Genomic DNA, 21,750 nt, shown 5'->3' on the forward strand with positions numbered 1-21,750 from the left:
CCCACATCTGGAAGAGGAGTGTTTAGAGAGAACGAGCCCCCGGCCAGGCGGCCAACAATCACGGACCCCACGTGTAGACAAATCAAGTAGAAAACATTGTGGTGTACACATCAGTTACTAGGGCAACAAGAAAAAAAAAGGCCTTTGAAAATCCCCAAAGAATTCAAGAATGAAAAGGGGGGGGGGAGAAAGAGGGGGTCATAATTTCAACCTCGTGATTCCCAAAGTCAGAGAACTCCCCCCCCCCTTCAGTTCTCACCCTGCGGGGCTGAGCCTGGGGGAGGAGAACAAGGACCTCGGGCAGACCTCCAGAACCCACCGCTGCGTGTGACACTGCGCAATCTACAGGGCGGCCCCTCGTGAGAGAGGGAAAAGTCCGGCTTGTTATCAGCAGGCCTGCGCTCAAATCCTGACCAGGCTAGCGGCCCACCAGTTAGCCTCAGTTATTCCATCTGTAAAAAGGGGATGACTGTACCCACTGGCTGGCACTTTTCCATAAGAAGTGACCCAGAGGTGAGACTTCCCCCCCTCCCCCCCCCCCCCGCCCCCAGAAACGGCCCTGAGAGCATTTCCCCTGAGGTCGGGCCCCAGAGGTCCCAGCTTAACTTTTCTCTGGGGAGAGGCGGCCGTACAGCGGCCACGCTCCGGGGGCGGGGACACTCAGTCCTCAAACAACCAGACCGGAAAACCCACCCGCCCTCAGGAAGCTTACACTGCCCGGGGAGGGGGAGCCCCCAGCTGCGGATCAGTGAACTCGCGAGATCTGGGGAAGGAAGCACGTGCGGAGGGAAACAGCCCCTGGGGGAGGGGGCGCCCGCACAGATGGGGGCGGTCGGGGCCCAGCGCCTGCTCTGCCCGAATTCAGCTTTCCGTCCCTCCTTAGAGCTGCCCCCGTCCGCACTTCCCCCGGCAGCAGAGCCGGATTCAATCTAGTTTGGAAACATCACACGGACGTAACTGCGCGGATAACGCCCGAGGTAGGTTTCCCTCTGCTGACGTCAGAGGCAGAGAGCCGGAGCCCCGCCCACTGCGGACCGGTCCCCGGTTCCGCGCTATTCACGTGCCCGAGGCGCGACTGTGAAACCCGCAGGGCGGTTTTGTGATCAGTTTCTGCGGTCCCTCCAGTGCGAGTGTAGCAGGAGCAGGAGATACATATTATCTATTTTATGTGTATATATTTATATACATATATGCATTACACAAACATACATATATGTGATATGTTTTTACCCATTTTGTTAAACATGACTTTTTGTAAGCGTTCACATCCATTCCACCTCGTTTGCTGCTCACAAGGACCATGAGGCAGGAGGAAGAATCGAGGCCCCGCGTTCTGTGCATGCCCGGTGACAGCCGCGAAGGCGGGGCCCAGACTCGGGCTCAGGCTTCCCGCATGCGTGCCCCGGGGCAGCCTCAGGTGGGGCCCCCACACCCACGTCCAGGAGACTCTCCCCAGGCATGGGGCAAAACCAAGAGCCAGCAAGGACAATGTTTTTCTTAAAAAGGGCAGGCTCGGGGCAGCTAGGTGGAGCAGTGGATATTCAGGAGCCTTGAATTCAGGAGGACCCGAGTTCAAATTTTGCCTCAGACACTTAATACTTCCTAACTGTGTGACCCTGGGCAAGTCACTTAACCCCAGCCTCAAAAAAAAAAAAAAAAAAAAAAAGGGCAGGGTCTGCGCCACCACTTTTTGAAGCATATAAAGAAGGCAAAAAGCAGTTCTTTCCTCAAGCACAAATTCTAAACAGCATGTAAATAATTAGGTACACAGAACATACACAGATATAGCAACGTATGTAATATTACAGAGAAAATAAGTTATTTATCAATAGAACACATGTACGTGTACATAAATGTGTGTGTGCGCGCGCTCCCCTCTGGACAGATGATAAAACCCCCAAGAACTGCGCTTTCCTCATCTCTACAAGAGCCCTGCCTCCTAAGGCTGTGGCGGTGATCACAAGATGCCGGCATACGTACATAGGTCACACATCCACATATATGCATGTGTACGCACACACCTAGAAGCCCCCTAGGTCAGTTCTCGGCAGGGTCATTTTCAGCCTGACCCTTGTTGGCTCCGCCTCCTGGGAAGTGCCCCGAGAGTCCCCGCCCTCCTTCGGGCCCCTGGGGTGGGGCAGCCACCTGAGGGCCGGGGAAAAGCCTGGGCCTCTCCCTGAGCCTCCCCAGGCCAGCCATCCTTGGTCACTCTTTCCCGGACGGAACCTCAGGCTGTCCGAGAGCCAGGGGGCAATCGGAGTCCGTGGGCTCACGGTCCGGCGATTTAACAACTGTCTCCCTCCCCCCTCCCGCTTTCTCTCTGGAGGAGAGCTGTTCCCCAGCCCGATTTCTGCCCGGCTCTGAGCCCGCTGGGATGAGTTTCGGTGCCAGGCTCTTACTCAAATCCCGCTTCTTGTCCTAAGTGAAATACAATTTAGCAGGAATGTGATTTTGGGATGATCTCACCGCACAAGTATATCCAGCAGGGCCCCGGGGAGCCTCTAGGCCGCCCATTCACACCCCGGCCCAGGAGCGTGCAGACCCCTTTTCCCTTACATGGAGAATGTGTCTGCTGCCAAACACACAGTGAGCCCTCCCCCCAGGAGACGGACCGACTGACCACCCGGAGGTTCTTCCCCGCCAGGCTGCCGAAGGCCAGGGCTCCGGCCTGGGGTAAAGGGACTGAGCCCGGCCCTGGCCCAAGCAGCCAGCCATAGGAGGGACCCCTTCCCAGTCCCTAGCCTTATACTGCTGCTCTCCAAGTGGCCATGAAGACTAATCCCGCTCAGACTCACAGTTTTTTCTTCTTTTTCCCCTTAATTTTAAGATTGAGTGCAATTCTCTAGTTTAAGGGGTCAGGTCATTTCTCACCCACTCTCCTGAAAGTGAAGTCCCACTGCCAGAACGGACACATGGAGGGTGGGTCCCATTTACCTTGTAGCACGTCTCCTTTCTCAGCCCTGAGCATGGTCCCTGACTGTCCCCCACACTCAGTGTTATCCTTCCTTGTCACAGCCCCCCAATTTCCCCAGCACCCCAACAAGGCCCTCCTTTCTCAGTCCTGAGCACAGTCCCTGACTGTCCCCCACGCTTACTGTTTTCTCCTTCCTCCTCTCAGCCCCCAATTTCTCTGGCTCCCTTCAAATACCAGCTAAAACCCCACCTCTTCCAGGAAGCTTTCCCAATTCCCTTTAATGTCCTGGGTTTACAGCTTATTTATCCTGTATATAGCCTTTTTTACATCTAGTTGTTCGTACAATGTCTCCCCATTAGATTGAGACGTTCAGGGGCCACTGTATTTTGCCTTTTTTTTCTGGTACCTCTAGTACTTAGCCCAAGTGTGACACACATTAGGTACTTAATCCATACTTAACTGACCACCCATAGGCACTCACACGACCCCCCACAAACAAAACCCTCTTCTTCTTGGACAGGTCTGCCCTAACATCCTACCCCCCGCCACACACACACACACACACACACACACACACACACACACACACACACCTTCCCGTAACCTTCATCTGGGGGAAATTTGGAGCCTTCCCTGGGCACTCCTTCACCTGACTACAATATGCAACCCAGTCAATCTCTGACTTAGCCCAAAGTAAAAGCATATCAGGTATGTAACGACAAGGAGGGATGCATGAAGCTTCAAAAAATGATGCTCCCCCCTCTTCTGCCAACCCAGCACTATGGCAACAATCACCTGTGTTAATTAATCAACTAATCAATCGATTCCCTTATTTTCCCCATATTGTTAGGTGCCAATTTAGAAAAAGACCTTGGCTGTGTTTCTCAGTGCGTTCAACTGTCTGCAGAAAAGGTGTTTGTCCTTTATTTTCAGAGGAACAAGGGGGTGATGTCATGACTTGCAAGGGAACAGGATTAAAGTGAGGGAGTTCTCCTCCAGCACCAGTTCCAGCCAAACCCCGGAAAGGTCACTGCTTGGAGCAGCAGGAGAAAGAACCCAGCCCTGTCCTCCATGTCGGGCTGGAAGGTAACCTTGGGAGCTTTGAAGGGAGTCCTCATGTTGTCCCAGCAGCATCCCAAGGGTGGCTGACAGAGCAAGAGGAGAAAAAGAAGACTCAAGCAAGACTCACTTTGAAACAAGGGGATGGTGATCCCCAAACTAGCTCTTTCAAAGGGCTGCTATAAACAAAGTGCTTTGCAAATTTCCTGGTGCTAAATTATTATTAATTTTTTTAAATAAATACTTCTCAATGAGCTGCTTTCTTCTCTATTCCCACCCAATTCCGGGTCTTCATCACTTGTGGAAGAACCAAATTGGTCTCAGAAACCAATGGTTCCCAATAGGATTTATGATGTGATAAAGAGAAGAGGTCTGAAGTCAAAAAACTCAACTTTGCTGTCAACCCTGACAATTATTTTCTGTGTGATCTTGAACAAATTATTTTAACTCTTTGGGTCTCCCTTTCCTTCCAGGGAAAACTAGGAAATTGGACTAAGTGATTGCAAAGGTGCTTTCCAACTCTCAATTTATAATCCTTTGACTTCTCTGCCTCTAGGCCCTTCCTTCTTACTCACTGGGGAACTAATCTTCCCAAGACAACACTTTGCTAATGTTGTTGCCCTGATCACCAACCTACATGAATTGCCTATTATTATTATATGATATATAAGATAATTTATAATTGCTACATATTATATTTGTTACCCATATATGTTATATAAGCATATTTATCATCTATTTACATATGTGTGTATGTGTTACATATTATATATATGAAATTCAGATATCTCTACCTAATTTTGAAGCCCCTTTAACATCTGGCTAAAAAGCAAACCACTCCAGCATCTTGACCAAAAAAAACCCAAATGGGTCAAAAACTCAACAGCAACAAAATTCTACCATTTCAATCGACTTCTCAAAATTCCTAATATCATCATCAATTAGCATTCATCCAATTAAATGAGATAACTTAAGTAAAAGAACTTTACAAATCATAAAACAGAAGTCAAACTCAGAAACATTTTAGAAAATCCAATGAACTCTATTTTAGGTTGTTAAATACTTGCTAATTACATCTTAATCTGGTTCAGTCTACATTTGCATAAAGTCCCTGGACTGAGAGGTAAATCCCTCAGCATTAGAGCACTCTATAAGCCTTGTTATTATTTTTTTTTCTTTGAAAATTATCTATGCTGGGGCAGCTAGGTGGCAGTGGATAGTCCTGAAGTTAGGAGGACCTGAGTTCAAATATGAACTCAGACACTTAACACTTCCTAGTTATTTGACTTCACTTCACCCCAATTGCCTCAGCAAAAAAAAAAAAAATTGCCTCAGGAAAAAAAATCATCTATGTATATGTTTTGAAAGGTTTAATAAAAATAGACAAATAAAAATACTACATATTGTGTTCGAAAAAAAGTTATTTTTCTTAAATGTCTGCTGTGTCCTGTATGCACAGATTTAAGCACTGGGGAAGCAAAAAAAATTAGCTAAGAGATATTTACTTTGTTCTCAAGGAGTTTACTTTCAGGTAAGGAGATAAAATCCCAACACAGAAAGCCATAATACACAACATAATAAAGGCTTTAAGAATTACAACACAGAGTGGTCTGTGAGAGCTGAGTGTCAAGGTCATTACCAAGGTACATTTCTGTTCCAGTTGGAGCTGGAATTTTATTATTACTGGGGATGGCTCACCATAAACCAATCTTAAACTCTTTCCTGGTTCTTTTCATGACTAATTATACTTAACTGAATTATTTCAAGGATCTATGATTTCATCATTCTATGTAGTCCTTCCAGTGACGTAAACTCTAACCCCAAAATGCTTCATCTTCCTGAGTCGTAGCCAAAAAAAATTTAACCCCAACCTTCTGGTGAGAAGCTTCTCCCCACTAAGCTAAGCTGATCTTTGGAGGCAGGAAAGCAGTTTTATCACTTGACCCACATCTGAAATATTTCCAGCTTGGAAGGGCCTTCCAAGCCCGAGCTCCACTGATCCTGGCTTAGAGAACTCAGGGGCTACTCCATACCTACAGGAGGCCCACGGCTTGTTCCGATTGGCCCGGAAGGGCAAAACTAGTGGAGAAATAATTTCAGCTTCACGTTAAAAAGCAAAGCAAAAACTTCCCAACAATGAGAAGGGTCCCAAAGTGCAAGAGTTTGGTAGGGTTAGGGTTAGGCTCCCCTTACCAGAGGACTTTGCAAAGACCGGAGGAACCATCATTCTATTTGCTTAATTAGACATTAGATGGACTGAGACCCCGTGACTACATCCACTGGGCAAAAGAGCTTGGTTGACCCAACAATGGACTAGTGACCACAAGGATTGATCATGTGCAGAAAACAGGAGGAGAAAAAAAAAAAAAAAGAAAGGACTGTTATCAGAAGCTTCATTGACAAGGAGACCAAAATGGTAATCACTGACCTTCATTTTCCTTATTTGTAAAATGGGTCTAATCACAAAATATTCAGGTTTTAGGGTTGCTGTTGTTTTCTCCTCCTCTTCTTCTCCTCCTCCTCTTCATCTTTCTCTTCCTTTTCTCTTTCCTTTCCCATTCTTCTCTCTTTTTTCTTCTTCCTTCCTTTTTTCCTTTTTTCTTCTTTTTCTTTCTCTTTTCCTACTCATCCTCCTTTTCCTCTTCCTTCTTTTCTTTTTAGTGTTTTCAGAAAAGGAATAAAATCCACAAACAACTTCCAGAAGCCTCAAGTCCAAATGATCCCAGGGTCCACAAGCTTCAGGATATCCTTCAGTTTTCCCTCTTATCCTGGGCTGTAATCACTCCACAGCGGCTGGTGTCCCCTATTCTTATCGCCTCATGTCCACTCTTGTTATCACTTTGTTCTAGCCTTGGTCTCTCACCTCATTACTTACTCTACAAGTCTCAAAGAGCTCTCTCAGCTTTTCCACAGGGACTCACCCGGGGCCATGTCGTGTCTCCAATTTCCCTCTCCAAAGCTGCTTCCCTTCACAGACTCCCTCTTTGTCTTGCCACTGAGTGGGGAGGGGATGGTGCAATAATCACAAATTCTGAGGGTAGAGGCTGTAAGGGTGACCTATTATATCTGATAAGAGCCCAAGGGTTCTTCCAGCCCCCAAAGAAGAAAGGGAGGGTCCTATCCCTGGGAAACGAAGGCTTATTTTCCAAAAGCCACCCCAGTGGATCCTCTATTCAGTCTCTAGAGTCCCAGGTTATGTGTTTAAATTGCACACATGGAAAAAAAAAAGCAGCTCCAACAATTTCTATATATTACATAATAATAATGATGACATGGAAGGAGAGGCGATACAACATAATAGAGGGCTGCTCTCCAAGTTTAAGTCCCCTTTCTAAAACTACTGGCTTTATGACCTTTTTGTTATTCTGAGAGCCTCAGGAGAAGCCCTAAGATTTTAACTTTCGAAAGAGTTGCTAGTTTGCCTTGGTAAAGAAAGCTTGCTCCCTGGAGGTTTCCTATATTAATAAAATCATAGATCCAGAAACCCTCCCACACACCCCCAAAAATGGAATAAAAAGAACACTAATCTGGGAACCAGAAGTTCTGGTTTGAGCCTCTGCTCTAACTAATAATAATAATTATTATTATTATTATTATTATTATTATTATTATTACTGGGGAGAAACCCAAAGGCAAATAGAGCAGCATTGAGCATGTGAATGTTAATAAAATTGTTCATACAGTGTATCAAGCTCATTAACTGGAGAAGCATACAAGCACATTACTGAATTTGCCAGGAACAAACACCGAAGCAACAGGATTGCTGTGCACCAAGTGAATATCACGTGCACATAAGACCAGCTTTTTCTTCAAGAGTTCAGGGAAGTTGCAGAAAACTATATTGATATTAAATTTAATAAAATGTACTTTGACATAGTGTGCTTGAATATGATGGAAGATCATCTTAACATTCTGATGCAAACTTGTAAAGGGGACATCTTGATGATTTATATGCTGGCCAGACTGGGATTTTAGTGTCACACTAAAGCATAATAATAATAGTCAGCATTTATATAGTACCTACTGTGTGCCAGGCACTGTGCTGAGCACTTTACAAATACTATCTAATGATCATCTGGGATGGAACTGGCTCTTTTCAACAATGAGATGATTCAAAACAATTCCAATGCACTTGTGATGGAACGTGCCATGTGCATCTAGAAAGAAAACTATGGAGATTGAATGTGGATCAAAGCATAGTTTTTCATCTTATTTATTTATTTATTTTTTAAGTTATTGTTGTTTGTTTGCTTATTTTTTCCTTTCTAGCTTTTTTTCCATTTTTGATCTGATTTTTCTTATGCAACATGACAAATATGGAAATACTTAGAAAAATTACGTATATCAGATTGCTTGCTGTCTTGAAGAGGAGAAAGGAGAAAAATCTGGAATACAAGGTTTTGATGGAGGGAATATTGTAAACTATCTTTGCACATATTTGGAAAAATAAAATGCTATTTAAAATACTATCTAACCACCTATATGATACTCAAAAATCCCTGGATTTCATTTTCCTTATTTATAAACTTTATAAATATTCATATTACATATAAAGTTTATTAAGTGGGTTTATCTCCAGAGTTCTTCTGTTCTCACTTCAGCCTCTCATCCCAATGACTTCTGCTTAAAGCTCCCATTCCCACTTTGGTCTCAAAGACAGAGAATTTCAGAGATGGAAGAAGGGTCTTCAACAGTCACTGAGTTCAATCCATGCGCAAAAAGAATCTCACATCATGGAGCAGCTGGATGGTGCAATGGATAGAACAGGCCTGAAGTCAGAAGGACCTGAGTTCATGTGGCCTCATGGTGACTAGTTGTATGATCCTGGGCAAGTAACTAAACCATTTAATCCGAATTGCCATGGGGGGAAAAAGAATCTCACATAATGCACCCAGCTAGTAAACAGGTAGCCTCTGCTTAAATACCACTTTTAAAGAAAAAGACTTTCACTGCTTCCTTGCCTCTTGTCAACTTCCAGTTCTTGAACCTGCTTTGGACTCAAGAATTAGTCGTTGAACAAATAAATCCTTTCCTTTCCCAGAACCTGAGCTTTCTCTTTTCCTACATAAGGGACTGGACTAAATTATCTCTAAGGTCCCTTCTTAAGGTCCTACTTAAACTATCTCACAAGTTATTATGAGGGAAAAGCTTCATAGTGATAATAAAATAATAAATAACAAAATAATAATATGGATTGTTTCTAGTAGTTTTTTAGTTGATTCTCTAGGGTTCTCTAAGTATACCATCCAACTATCTGCAAAGAGTGATAATTTGATTTCCTCTTTACCTACTCTAATGCCTTTAATCTCTTTCTTCTCTTATTGCTAAAGCTAGCATTTCTAATACCATACTCAATAATAATGGTGATAGTGGGTAACTTTGCATAAAATGATAATATTATATAGGTTTTTATTGACCTTAAACAGAGCTGATCCATCACATGCTGTTCTAAGAAACTTAATACTCAGTGATGAATAATTCATTGCACCCATACAAGTAGCAGGGTTAATAAGTAATAACTGTTGGGGAATGGGACTATAAAAATGTAGCTAGGTTAGGTCCCAAAGAGGTGTGACTAATTTTTTCCATCTATTCTACATCCCAAACAGGGTCACACTGATGTGGTCACCAAAAAAATCCAAAAAAACAAAACAAACAAAAAAAAAGTGTTTGGGGTTCTGTTTATTTTTTACCTTCCCACCCCAACTTGAGTAGACTCCCATAACTTTGGAACAGCATTTGGAAAGGTGTCTTTGATCTAGCCAATACACCCAGATTGGTCTGAGTCAACCCATCTCTTTGATGTACCATCTCTTCTGAGACAGACAGGCTGGGGGGCTGGAAGAAGTCTGAGGTCAGGTACCAACTGTTATACAAACTCATACTCTACTACTCGACCTTAGTGCCCCTTCTTGAAACACTCCTAAAATGATTTACCTGGGAACGAGGTACTCAAAGCTCTGAATCACCATGGTGGTTCCATGGTATAGACAACATCAGATAAATTTGTACTTTTTTTTTTCCATGGAACTCCAGAGCCATAAAAGAGCCTGATGATGTCACCTACCTCACCCATTTGCTTCCAGGGAAAAGTTCATCTAATTCCCCTCTGTCTTTCCAAAGAAAATGCCATTGCCTCCTTAATTACCTTTTCTGACTGGCCCCCAGGAAGCTTCTGAACATGTCCATCTAACCCCAGGTTTTCTCATTCATAACAAATGGTAAAAACCCACACCTGGTGAGGAGGGACAGTTTTCTGCAGGATGAGAGATGGCGCACCAGCTCTCAAGGAAAGCCCTGTCTGCAAAGGTGCAGAGGTGGTCACCTGGATTAAGCTTCAGGATCAGCTCTCTAAGAATCACCCGGTACATCCCCAGAAGCCTCGGCTCCCGTGCAGAGGACACAATGCCCTGATATTCTCCTTCTCCCCCAAAGGCAAGGAGGCAGGAGAAGGCCCAGAACATAGAGTGGCTCCTCCTTCCCGGAATTAAACGGGGCTTTTCAGGCCCTTCCCATCCCCAGCTCTAACTCTCAAACCCCAAGTATGTGTCTGCATGGGTGTCTGTGTTTTATTTACACAATCCATGGCTGTTGTTAGCAACAGGAGCAAAGTCCCCCAAGGGAGAGAAGGTGAGTTTGCCAACTGGCTTGTTGCTCACTGGCAGCTCCCGGGCCCCAGGAGGAGGGTGGTGTGCTGTCCCCACTCAGCACTGAGCTGCACCCCAAAGCCTGAGGCTCCCTGGGCTAGGATTCTGGCCTTGGGCCATAGCTGGGGGATCGTCTGTGCACGAGACATCCCCAAGATCTAAGGGAACAGAATCACAAAGTCACATTCTCAGAGCGGGGGATCCTCAGAAGCCACTGAGGGCCTCCAGCTCCTGAAGGAGAGCCCCGCTCTATAACAAGCGGTCAGTCACCTGGGCAGCTCATCCTGCCTTTGTGCCCTCGACAGCTTCCACCCTAGAATCCCTAGGTGTCATCCTCTTCCCCATGGCAGACTTTCCAAGCGCTTAGCTCCCCCTTACTCTTGTTTTCCTGGGTCATTTCCTTCTGTGGGATTACTAGTCCCCCTAATAGCCTCTTTTCCTTTGTCTAAACTCTCCACCTTATTAACTTTCTTCCTAAAATGGGGTCCCCAAAAGTGAACAAAACAAAATAGCCACAGGACACCAAGACAAATGACAAAGGAACTCTGGCCTCCCTGTCCCCAGAGCAAAGCTTCTGTTAATGGAGTTCAGGATATATATCATGAAGCTTTGGGGCAGCTGGATCCTACTGCTGATTAAGTTTATGGGCCACAACCCACTCAGCCCAGATCTTTTCCAGAGAACTGACATCTGGACTGCTTTCCCATACTGTCCTTACTCAGCTCGATGGCAAAATGGATCTCAAGGCAGGAATATCTGAATTTAACTTTGGCTTCAGATACTTCCTAGCTGTGAGACCCTGGACAAATCATTTAACTTGTCTGCCTCAGTTTCCTCAGCTGTAAAATAGATAGCTTCTACCTCCAGGATTGATGTGAAGATTAAATGAGACAATATTTGTATAGCTCTTAGCACAATATCTTAGTTATTATTGTTGTTATTTGTAAAATGAGAATGATAAGAGCATCTACCTCCCAAGTAGTTGTGAAGAATTGTGTGACCAATTTGTCTAGTTTCCTTGTCTATGAAATGAGAATGAGAATAGCTTTTGCCATGTAAGGCTGTTGTGAGAGTAAATGAGATAGGAACAGCTAGGTGGAGCAGTGGATAGAACTACCAGTCCTGAATTCAGGAGGACCCGAGTTCAAATCTGGTCTCAGAACTTAACACTTCCTGGCTGTGTGACCCTGGGCAAATCACTTAACCCCAGCCTCAGGGAGGAAAAAAAAAAAAAAGGAGAGTAAATGAGATGATATAAAACACTTAACTCAGTGCCAGGCACATAGTATTAACTATCATGATAATAGTGATATTGCAACTGGGTTTTGTTTTTTTTTTATTTGTTTGTTTTTACTAAATGTAGAACTTGATTTATCTCTATTAAATTTCAACTTATCAAATTCAAATCCAAACTCTATTAACCAACATGTTTACGATCTTTCCTCAGTTGTGTCATGTGCAAGTTTTTAATTTTTTTCAAATAAAAATTTGCCTTTTCTTCCTCCCCTCATGGCCCCTCCATTGAGAAAACAAAAACAAAATCCCTCTTGTAAACATGTGTCATATAAAAGGCTGATAACACTGCATTTCTTCTTCAGCCCAGTCTTTGAAAAAAATGTTGAATAGCCTAGGGCCAAGCAGAGAGCCTTAAGAAGTTTAGAATCTTTACACTTATACAGCATCCCAATACACAAATGGCAACAAACAATCCAGGACAGTGTATAATTCAATATTTAACATTTGTACTAAGAGTTTAACAAAGGAGGAAGACACCCAGGAGAAGGAACCTGGACAGGAAAAGTTTCATTTTTCTAAACATGATTTAAAAAATATTATATCATTTTAAAAAGCAACTCCTGAGCTAGGTTTTGAATGATTTGGTTTGGAAGAGAAAGAAGCTCATCCAAGTGAAATGGGTAACACAAGAGAAGGCAGAGGAACAGGACTGAATATGGCATTTCTGGGAGAAATGATATAAACCACTATTGTCTCTTTTTTGGTTTAGTCATTTTGAATCGCGTGTCTTTCTGACCCCATTTGGAGTTTTCTTGATAAAGATTACTGGAATAGTTTGCCATTTCTTTCTGCAGTGCATTTTATAGATGAGGAAACTGAGGCAAACAAAGTTAAGTGACTCACCGGGATGACCCAGCTAGTAAGTATCTGAAGCCACTTAGTTGCCCCACTACTATCTCTATCTACAACCAAAGCTTGGCCATTTAAGGAGAAGAATTTGTGAATGCTAAAACCTTCAGTCTCATCGATTTAAGCCAGAAGTCATTTTCCTTCTAATTCTACTTAGTGCTTCCCTCACTCATCTAGGAAATAAAGCAGCCAGCCTGCTGGCCTAAACCTATGTCCATCCTGACAGAAATTGAGGATGGGAGAGAGAAGATCCCAAAGTAATTCGGTTTAGTGGATAGAGTGCCAGACTTGAAATGGAGAGGATCTAGATTAAAATTCCATTTCTGGGGGCAGCTAGGTGGCGCAGTAGATGGAGCACCAGACCCGAGTTCAAATCCAGTCTCAGACACTTAACATTCTCTGGCTGGGTGACCCTGGGCAAGTCACTTAACCCCAATTGCCTCAGCCAAAAACAACAAAAAAAAAATTAAATTAAATTAACTTCCATTTCTGTAACTTACCAGAGGCCTATTATAAGCCTCAGTTTACTCATCTGAAAAACAGGATGAAATACCCCCTACCCCAGGAGATGACAGGGAGTTGCCAGTAAGATAACATATATAAATGTGCTAGACAATGCCAAGAGGCATTAATTTTTTCCTATCCCTCTTACAAGTCTTGCCAGCTTGTTTTGCATTTCTAGTCACCCCTGAGACATGATGAGCTCAGCTCTCACCACAATCACCTGTAACTCTCTTCCTTAACTGATCCTCTGGGAATTTCCAGGTTGGTCTATAAAAAGAGAGCCTTCCACATTCCTACCTCGGCTTTCAGACATTAAAATGCCTCTCGAAAGAATGTGCAAACTGCTCCATCCGCCAGAGCCGGACCTGGTCTCGGCTCCTTCCAACCTTCCATTCCTCTGCGAAGGGGGCGGCGTTCCAGCCAGGAAAGGAGAACTGTCACAGGGCCCTGTGGTCTCAGCCCGGGACAGAGGCTGGGGTGGGGCTGGCCATGGTGGAGACCCAACCCCCAGTTGGAAAGCCTCATATAAACATCTCCTTTCCGGGCAGAAGATTCCAGTCTTCAGAATTCTCTAAAGGTCACCCAGACTGACTGTCCTTGGCTTGTCACTTGAGCTGAGTAAAATGTCCAAAATGGGGCCAAGAGAAAAGCATTCAGGATAAGCGGGCCATCTACGTTTCTATTTTCAATTCTGCAAAAGGGCAAGTCAGGCAGAGGGCCATAGTAATGTGGCCCTCCCCGGGAAATACAGTGGGGGGTTCTCGGTGTTGCTAGATGGGGTGAGGGAAGGAATGGGCCAGATTATTATCCCAGCACTTATCTTTCCTAAAACTGCAGGCTTAATTTAAGCTGTTTGCCCACTTGTGTCATAGGGAGTGGTCCAGAGGAAGGGGAGGCAGGAGTCCCTATTCTAGAGCTTAATGGGCTTAGAGTCTTACTCAGTCCTGAAACATCGAGGAGTCTCATCTCCGAGCAAGACTCAGGAGGCTCAAGAGATGGACCGCAGATCCCTGTAACCCCTCATACTCAACAGACACATTTTCCCCCAAATTCATCCTCACAGGTCACTGGGACAACAAAATGATAGGTGATCAAATGAACTACTTGCTGTAGAACTTCCAAACTAATTATGGCTCTGATAATAAAAAGATTTTGCTCAAAAAGATTTTTTTAAATAATAAAAAAGTTGTTTTTCAGTCCCCATTTGGGGTTTTCTTGGCAAAGAGACTGGAGCAGTTTGCCATTTCCTTCTCCAATTCATTTTACAGATGAGGAAACTGAGGCAAATGAGTTAAGTGACTTCCCCAAGGTCACACAGTTAGTAAATGTCTGAAGCCAGATTTAAATTCAGGAATGGACCAATAAAAAGACTAGCTATTATTTATATAATGTTTTCAAGCCGAAAACAGACATTGGGTTATCTAATCCTCAACACCAACCTATGAACAAGTGCCATTATTCCCATTTTACAGATAAGAAGGGGTTTCATGGTTAGTCCATAGCCATACAGCTTTTAGAGGCTGGATACAGGATTTGTACCCAGGTTTTCCTGACTTAATTCAACCCAATTCAATCGGATAATGCTTATTAATCACTTACTATGTATCAGGCACTGTGGTAAGTAATGGGGATACAAAAAGAGGCAAAACAAAGTCCTTTGGTTGAAAGGGATACATGCAAACAAATACATACAAAGCAAGTTATAGACGGACAAATAGGAAGCGATTCACATAGGGGATACACTGGGATTAAGAAGGGTTCCAGGAGGCTTCCTGTAGGTGAGACTGAACAGAAGCCGGGGAGGTCCCCGATCTGAGTGGAGGAGGAACAGAATTCTAGGCATGGGGGACAGCCAAAGAAAACGCCAGGAAATGGAGAGATGGAGTGACTTGTTCGTGGAATGACCAGGAGACGAATATCACTGGACAGAAATGTCCATGGTATGTACTGAAGTGAGCAGGAGGGGGCTAGGTTATAAAGGGCTTTGAATGCTCTATTCAAATCCTATTCAACAAAACTGGCCTCTGCTCGGCTCACTAAGGAACATTACATGCATCCTCTCACTGGGTCCTGAGAACAGGCCCAATGGATCCTTACAGCTTTGGCTCGGAGAGCCCAGATCTGTTTCAGAAGACAAGGATCTGGCTGTCAGCCTCCCAGGTGCTCCTGCTTGTCCCCTGGCTGAGCCTACATCATTCAGTGCTGGAAGAATCTGCCACACAGCTAGACTCTCACTTGGGAAGCAAAAACCCAGAATAAAAAGTGAAACGTGCAAAGAGAGTAACACTTGGCTTTGCAAGGGTGCTGCCTCCAGAAGCAGTGAGCCTGATTTCAAAAATAATTTGATTTCTCTATTTTCATATAAAGTTTCCCCTCTAATTCAGTTTTATTTTATGCATTTAAAAACATTATTTTGAGAAAAGTTCCATGGAGTTTTTCAAGCTATCCAAGGGGTCTTTGACACATGAAAAAGTCTAGAAGTCCTGTTGCTGGATGGGAATTTTGACATGCACACTAGGGTAGTTACTTCTTTTTCTGACTGTATTTTGTGGCCCCTTTAAAACGCAAGCTTTCAGAATGGTCTTTCCCAAAGCCATGTTTTGTGTAGGAGGAACAGGAATTCTGGGAGAAAAGAAATCAGTCACATTATTTCCCCTGTACAATGCTAAATATGGAATTACCTAGGTCACTTATTACATAAAATGTTCATTATACACAGTGGTTTTTCAGGATTAAAATAAGCCTAGTTGCTTCTATTTGGCTCCAACGTTATCCCAGCCGTGTTGTTTGTTGTCCCATGCCATAATCAGTGGTATGTGTGCTGTCCTTTTAGCTCAGCATCTCAAATTCAAATACAAGGGCAGTGAGTGCCTGCTCTACAGGAAGAACAGGGTTAGGGACAAGGCAGAAACTGGCTAAGACAGACTCCTGCCTTCATGGGGCTTACAACTGCCCACAAATATGAATGCATACAAAAAGAATGCTAACTATACTACACAATAAATACACTAAAGAACTTACAAGGATGGTTAAGGCCTGGAGCTCATGTCTTATGAAGGAAATGTTTACATTTGAAGTATCTGAAGGAATGTTCTTGGGAGTAGAGATGACCACAGATGTCCACCCGAATGCTGAGAATCAGTGATTCTGAGCTTTGTCCATATATCTCAAGCCCAAAAATATACCACGGTCAAATTAATCTGGAAATGCTATCCTTGAGGATTGGCCCGAGTACAAAAACATACATAATTACAATGCCAGACCCACTGCAGATCCTTGGCCAATTTTAAACAATAGTATTCCTCATAGAGTCCCAGGGTGTACGTGTTTAAGGAAAAAGCTGACTGAGACCTATCCTTGGGGTCAATCAAGTTCTGAGTTTTCCCCAGAAGCAGTGAAATCCCATCCCATTTATTACTCCTCCCAGACTCTCAAGGCTGGGAAAGGGCCTTCAGAATACGCGTTATCCCCCTAGTATCCCGGCAAGAATCCCCTAACAAGTGCTCCTCTTGAAGCCTCCCAATGAGGGAGAATGCAGTATTGACAGTTAGAAAGTCATTTATTACAACAAGCCTGAATCTGCCCCACAATGCTTCTAGATCTGCCTAGGTCAGACCAAAGCAAAACATGAATAATTCCTCTTCCAAATGCAGTCCTTTAAATATTTGAAGATAGCCATGTATACCACACACCTCCTGCCCTCACCTAGCTGACAAATTATGTCCAGTCATCTTCCTGATCACCCTCCTGTGGCCTAGTTACTACTTATCATTCTTTTTTTCCTGAGGTCTTATGTGTGTTGGTTTTTTTAAATTTAAGTGAATTTTGTCAACAACAGACTCAACAGCTTTGTAAGTGTCATTGCAATTTAAAAAGTCCCAGAAGCCAAAAGAAGTTGGGTATATGTGTTCTTCTTAGCTCAGCCTCCCCTCATTCCATCAGCCACTGGATTAAACATTCTTTGAAATAGATGTAATTGCCTTGGGCAAGCACAAAGGTCACTCTAATCTGTATCCCAGCCTCTAAGAAGTTACTGCCTGCCTTCCTACATATCTCCTCAATATAAAAAAAGGCCATAACATGGGACTTAGGAAAGGCCAGCGTCGAGGGAAAATGGCTTAATTTCCAGGTCAAAAACAAACTCAAAGATTAAGTAAGTTCAATATGTGGTCCACCATTGATACCAAAGGATCTGGAATGGAGAAAGGGAAAGGAAAGGATATGGCTTTTTGGCTAGCTCAGATAAGAGCCATATTTAGCAAGATTTGACATCTTTCTCTATGTATATTTAAAGTCAGAATTATACAGTGAAAAAAGAGCTAGATTTAAATTCAGAGGACTTCAGTTCAAATCCTGGTCTTGCTAACCTTGGCTAAATCATTTGGTTGTTGTCCTTCATTCTCAAGAAGGACCAAAATGACATCACGATGTTAGACTCAAGTTACATTGTGTCTGACTGTGGCTCTCCTCTCCCACGCTTTCCTTCGGAGACTCCCAAACACTGAGCCAGCTCTGGCAATGCATTCATTGACCTCATTTATCAATGGTACATCCCTGCAAAGTATACTTGGCAGTATATATATATATATATATATATATATATATATATATATATATATATATACCCATACACACACACACACAACTTGTATATGTATGTAAGTGGATAATATTTATCCACAGTATTAAAACTTCCCCAAAGTATACCTGTCAGTAAGTATATTTATAAGTATATAAATACATACACACACACATATATACATAACTTACATATATATGTATATGTGGATAATACTTATCCACAGTATTAAAAACTTCCCCATTGACTCCATCATTGGTTCCATATATGGATAGTGTGGTACTGGCTGATGGAGTACCTGTGTTTTCTTGGTATTGTTATGTGAAATAAAGGTGATTGCTCTAAATAATCTTTGAGGTCTCTTCCAGACCTATAACTGTGATCATAAGATCCTTTACTGAACATATGATAGCATGGGCAAGACAAACCCACCTCTTCCCCTTCCACGGTTCATCCGGTTGGTAACTTTGCTGGTCCCTATAACTTTCAAAAGTCTATGGACATGGACCCACACTTAACACCATATACCAAGATAAGATTAAAATGGGTCCATGATTTAGGCATAAAGAATGAGATCATAAATAGATTAGAGGAACAGAGGATAGTTTATCTCTCAGACTTGTGGAGGAGGAAGGAATTTATGACCAAAGGAGAATTAGAGATCAAAAAGGCTTTTGTACAAACAAAACTAATGCAAACAAGATTAGAAGGGAAGTAACAAATTGGGAAAATATTTTTAAAAGTAAAGGTTCTGACAAAGGCCTCATCTCCAAAATATATAGAGAACTGACCCTAATTTATAAGAAATCAAACCATTCTCCAATTGATAAATGGTCAAAGGATATGAACAGACAATTCTCAGATGATGAAATTGAAACTATTTCCACTCATATGAAAGTGTTCCAAATCACTATTGATCAGAGAAATGCAAATTAAGACAACTCTGAGATACCACTACACACCTGTCAGATTGGCCAAGATGACAGGAACAAATAACGATGAATGTTGGAGGGGATGTGGGAAAACTGGGATACTGATGCATTGTTGGTGGAGTTGTGAAAGAATCCAGCCATTCTGGAGAGCAATTCGGAACTATGCCCAAAAAGTTATCAAACTGTGCATACCCTTTGACCCAGCATTGCTGCTATTGGGCTTATATCCCAAAGAAATACTAAAGAAGGGAAAGGGACCTGTATGTGCCAAAATGATTGTGGCAGCCCTTTTCATAGTGGCTAGAAGCTGGAAGATGAATGGATGTCCATCAATTGGAGAATGGTTGGGTAAATTATGGTATATGAAGGTTATGGAATATTATTGCTCTGTAAGAAATGACCAACAGGAGGAATACAGAGAGGCTTGGAGAGACTTAAATCAACTGATGCTGAGTGAAATGAGCAGAACCAGATGATCACTATACACTTCAACAACAATACTGTATGAAGATGTATTCTGATGGAAGTGGAAATCTTCAACATAAAGAAGATCCAACTCACTTCCAGCTGATCAATGATGGACAGAAACAACTACACCCAGAGAAGGAACACTGGGAAGTGAATGTAAATTGTTAACACTACTGTCTTTCTACCCAGGTTACTTATACCTTCAGAATCCAATTCTTACCATGCAGCAAGAAAATTGGATTTACACACATATATTGTATCTAGGTTATACTGTAACACATTTAATATGTATGGGATTGCCTGTCATCTAGGGGAGGGAGTAGAGGGAGGGAGGGGAAAATTTGGAAAAAATGAATACAAGGGATAATGTAAAAAAAATTACTCATGCATATATACTGTCAAAAAATAATTATAAAATTAATAAAAAAAAAAGTCTATGGACAGTCCAAATAACAAATGGGTAAATGGATCAAATGGAAGAATTTTAATCCTACTTCCATCTATTCCTGTACTTAAAGTCCATTTACATCTTGGTTAAAAAGACCCGAAGTATAGAAATAAAACTCAGAGAAATGAGAGATGGTGGGGTTGTATTTACTATATGGGGATACTGAGACTCTTTTGGAAGTCTCCAAGTAAAGGTAGCCACTATAAGATACTAGAAACTGGCAAGACCAGTATTTCCCTTCAAAGTGCAAGAGGAATATTACAATCCCTTCTCTTAGAAGTTAGAGACAAAATCTGGGTAGAGGTGGTCCTATTACCAGTGAATATGAACAAATTTCTTAAACAGGTGTGAAAAAAATGGAGTCTGGGCAGCTACCAAACAGAAGTTTCCTCTATCCAGTTTCATGCTGCTTAGATGCCAACCAGGAAAAAAGAGGTGCCTCCTACCAAAAATATTGCCTCAATATCAGTGTAATTCCCCTTCTGTACTTTTCTTGTGGTATTCCCCTTCCTTAGCCATGTATTCAACAAAACACAGTTATCTAAAGACACAGACAACACAAAATAAAACACAAGTGCCTAATCTAAGGTCATTCACTTGGTTTGGCACTGGTCCATGTGTTGTCCAGGTTTTTAAAGTTCTAAGTTTCCTTTCCTACTTCGTTCTTCCTCTCAACCTACCAAAGTCACCTCAGTGACTAACTTCCTTTGATTCCCTAGCTGGCACTCCAATTTCAATTCCAAATCAGTATCTTTCCCTTTTATTTCAACCCCAAACTCTAGAGCTTTCCAGGTTTCTAAACCTGGATTAGAGATTCAGTCTATCTTATCAGAACCAAGTTCAATAATGTTACTCTACAGGGGAAACACTCCTTTGGATCTTTGGACCTCAAAGCTGACTGAGATCACAGTGTGAGCTCTCTGGGAATGTATCCCATTCAGAGCTTATTACATGACAGGTTCTCATCGACTGGCAGACTCATACAGATGCCAACAGGTGCTGGCGAGATAGGCCAATCCATGCCAGCCAGGTCAGCTGCCTTAGTTGATAAATGGGAATGACGCTAGAGACTGACTCCAAAAAAAAGTGCCAAGACTAATCAGATTACTTCTTAGCTTAATATCCCTACTCATCAGTTTACTATCAGTTGACTCACTGGAATTCGTCAATCAACCCATAAGCACTTGTATCATTTTTCAGTCATTTCTGATTCTCTGTGACCTCATTTAGAGTTTTCTTGGCAAAGACACTAGAGGAGTTTACCATTTCCCATTTCCAGTCCATTTTACAAATGAGGAACTGAGGCAGACAAGGTGAAGTGACTTGTCCAGAGTCACATAGCCAGTAAGTATCTGAGGCTAGATTTGAACTCATGAAGATGAGTTTTCCTGACTCCAAGTTTCGTGCCCTATTCATCACACCACCAAACAAAAAAGTCTCTGTCCTCAAGAAGTTTCGTTCTACCCAAGGAGACAAGATGTTCATGCATAAAAACATACAAAATAAGTGAAAGGTAATTTTAATGGTGAAGGCTTTCACAACAGAGGAACTACCTAAGCTAAACCTTGAAGGAAGCAAAGGAAAATAAATCAGAGGCAGAAGTGAAGAAGAACATTATACCAGGCATGAAGGTCAATCAGGGCAAAGACACAGAGATGAGATATGGATTGCTCAGTATGAGGAACAGCCAGTTTATCTGGACAATAAAATATGGAAAGGGGAGTAATATGTAAACTGGAAAGTCAGATTGGGCCCAGGATGCATCAGGTTGCAAACGCCCATGGAGGGTTTTGATCCAAAAGGTGAAAGGGGGTCACTGGAATTTCCTTATTAGAGGAGGAGAACTATGTTATGGTAAAAATCCCTTTAATGGTTATGTGTGGAGTAAGTAAAGAGGGAGAGTTTTAAGGAAGGGAGAAGTAAGAGTCTACTTCAACAATCCAAGCAAGACATCGCAAAAGACTAAAGGGGGTGTGCAGGGGCTAATTAGGATCATAAAAGTAGAGATAAGAGAGCTAGATATGTAGGAACAAGCTGACAGATTATACAAGACA

The 21,750-nt window shown here is 42.7% G+C and overlaps 1 protein-coding gene and 1 long non-coding RNA gene across 2 annotated transcripts in view; one reads left to right on the forward strand and one right to left on the reverse strand.

Annotated features, from left to right (window-relative positions):
• Positions 1-21,750, reverse strand: part of DENND2B (DENN domain containing 2B) — a 136,857-nt gene that overhangs the window by 93,453 nt on the left and 21,654 nt on the right.
• On the forward strand, positions 816-5,392 carry LOC141546566 (uncharacterized). The gene is made up of 2 exons (XR_012483334.1): positions 816-977; positions 3,848-5,392. It is a non-coding gene; the product is annotated as an uncharacterized LOC141546566 (long non-coding RNA).

Source organism: Sminthopsis crassicaudata, chromosome 6, assembly GCF_048593235.1.
Source record: "Sminthopsis crassicaudata isolate SCR6 chromosome 6, ASM4859323v1, whole genome shotgun sequence".
NCBI lineage: Eukaryota > Metazoa > Chordata > Mammalia > Dasyuromorphia > Dasyuridae > Sminthopsis > Sminthopsis crassicaudata.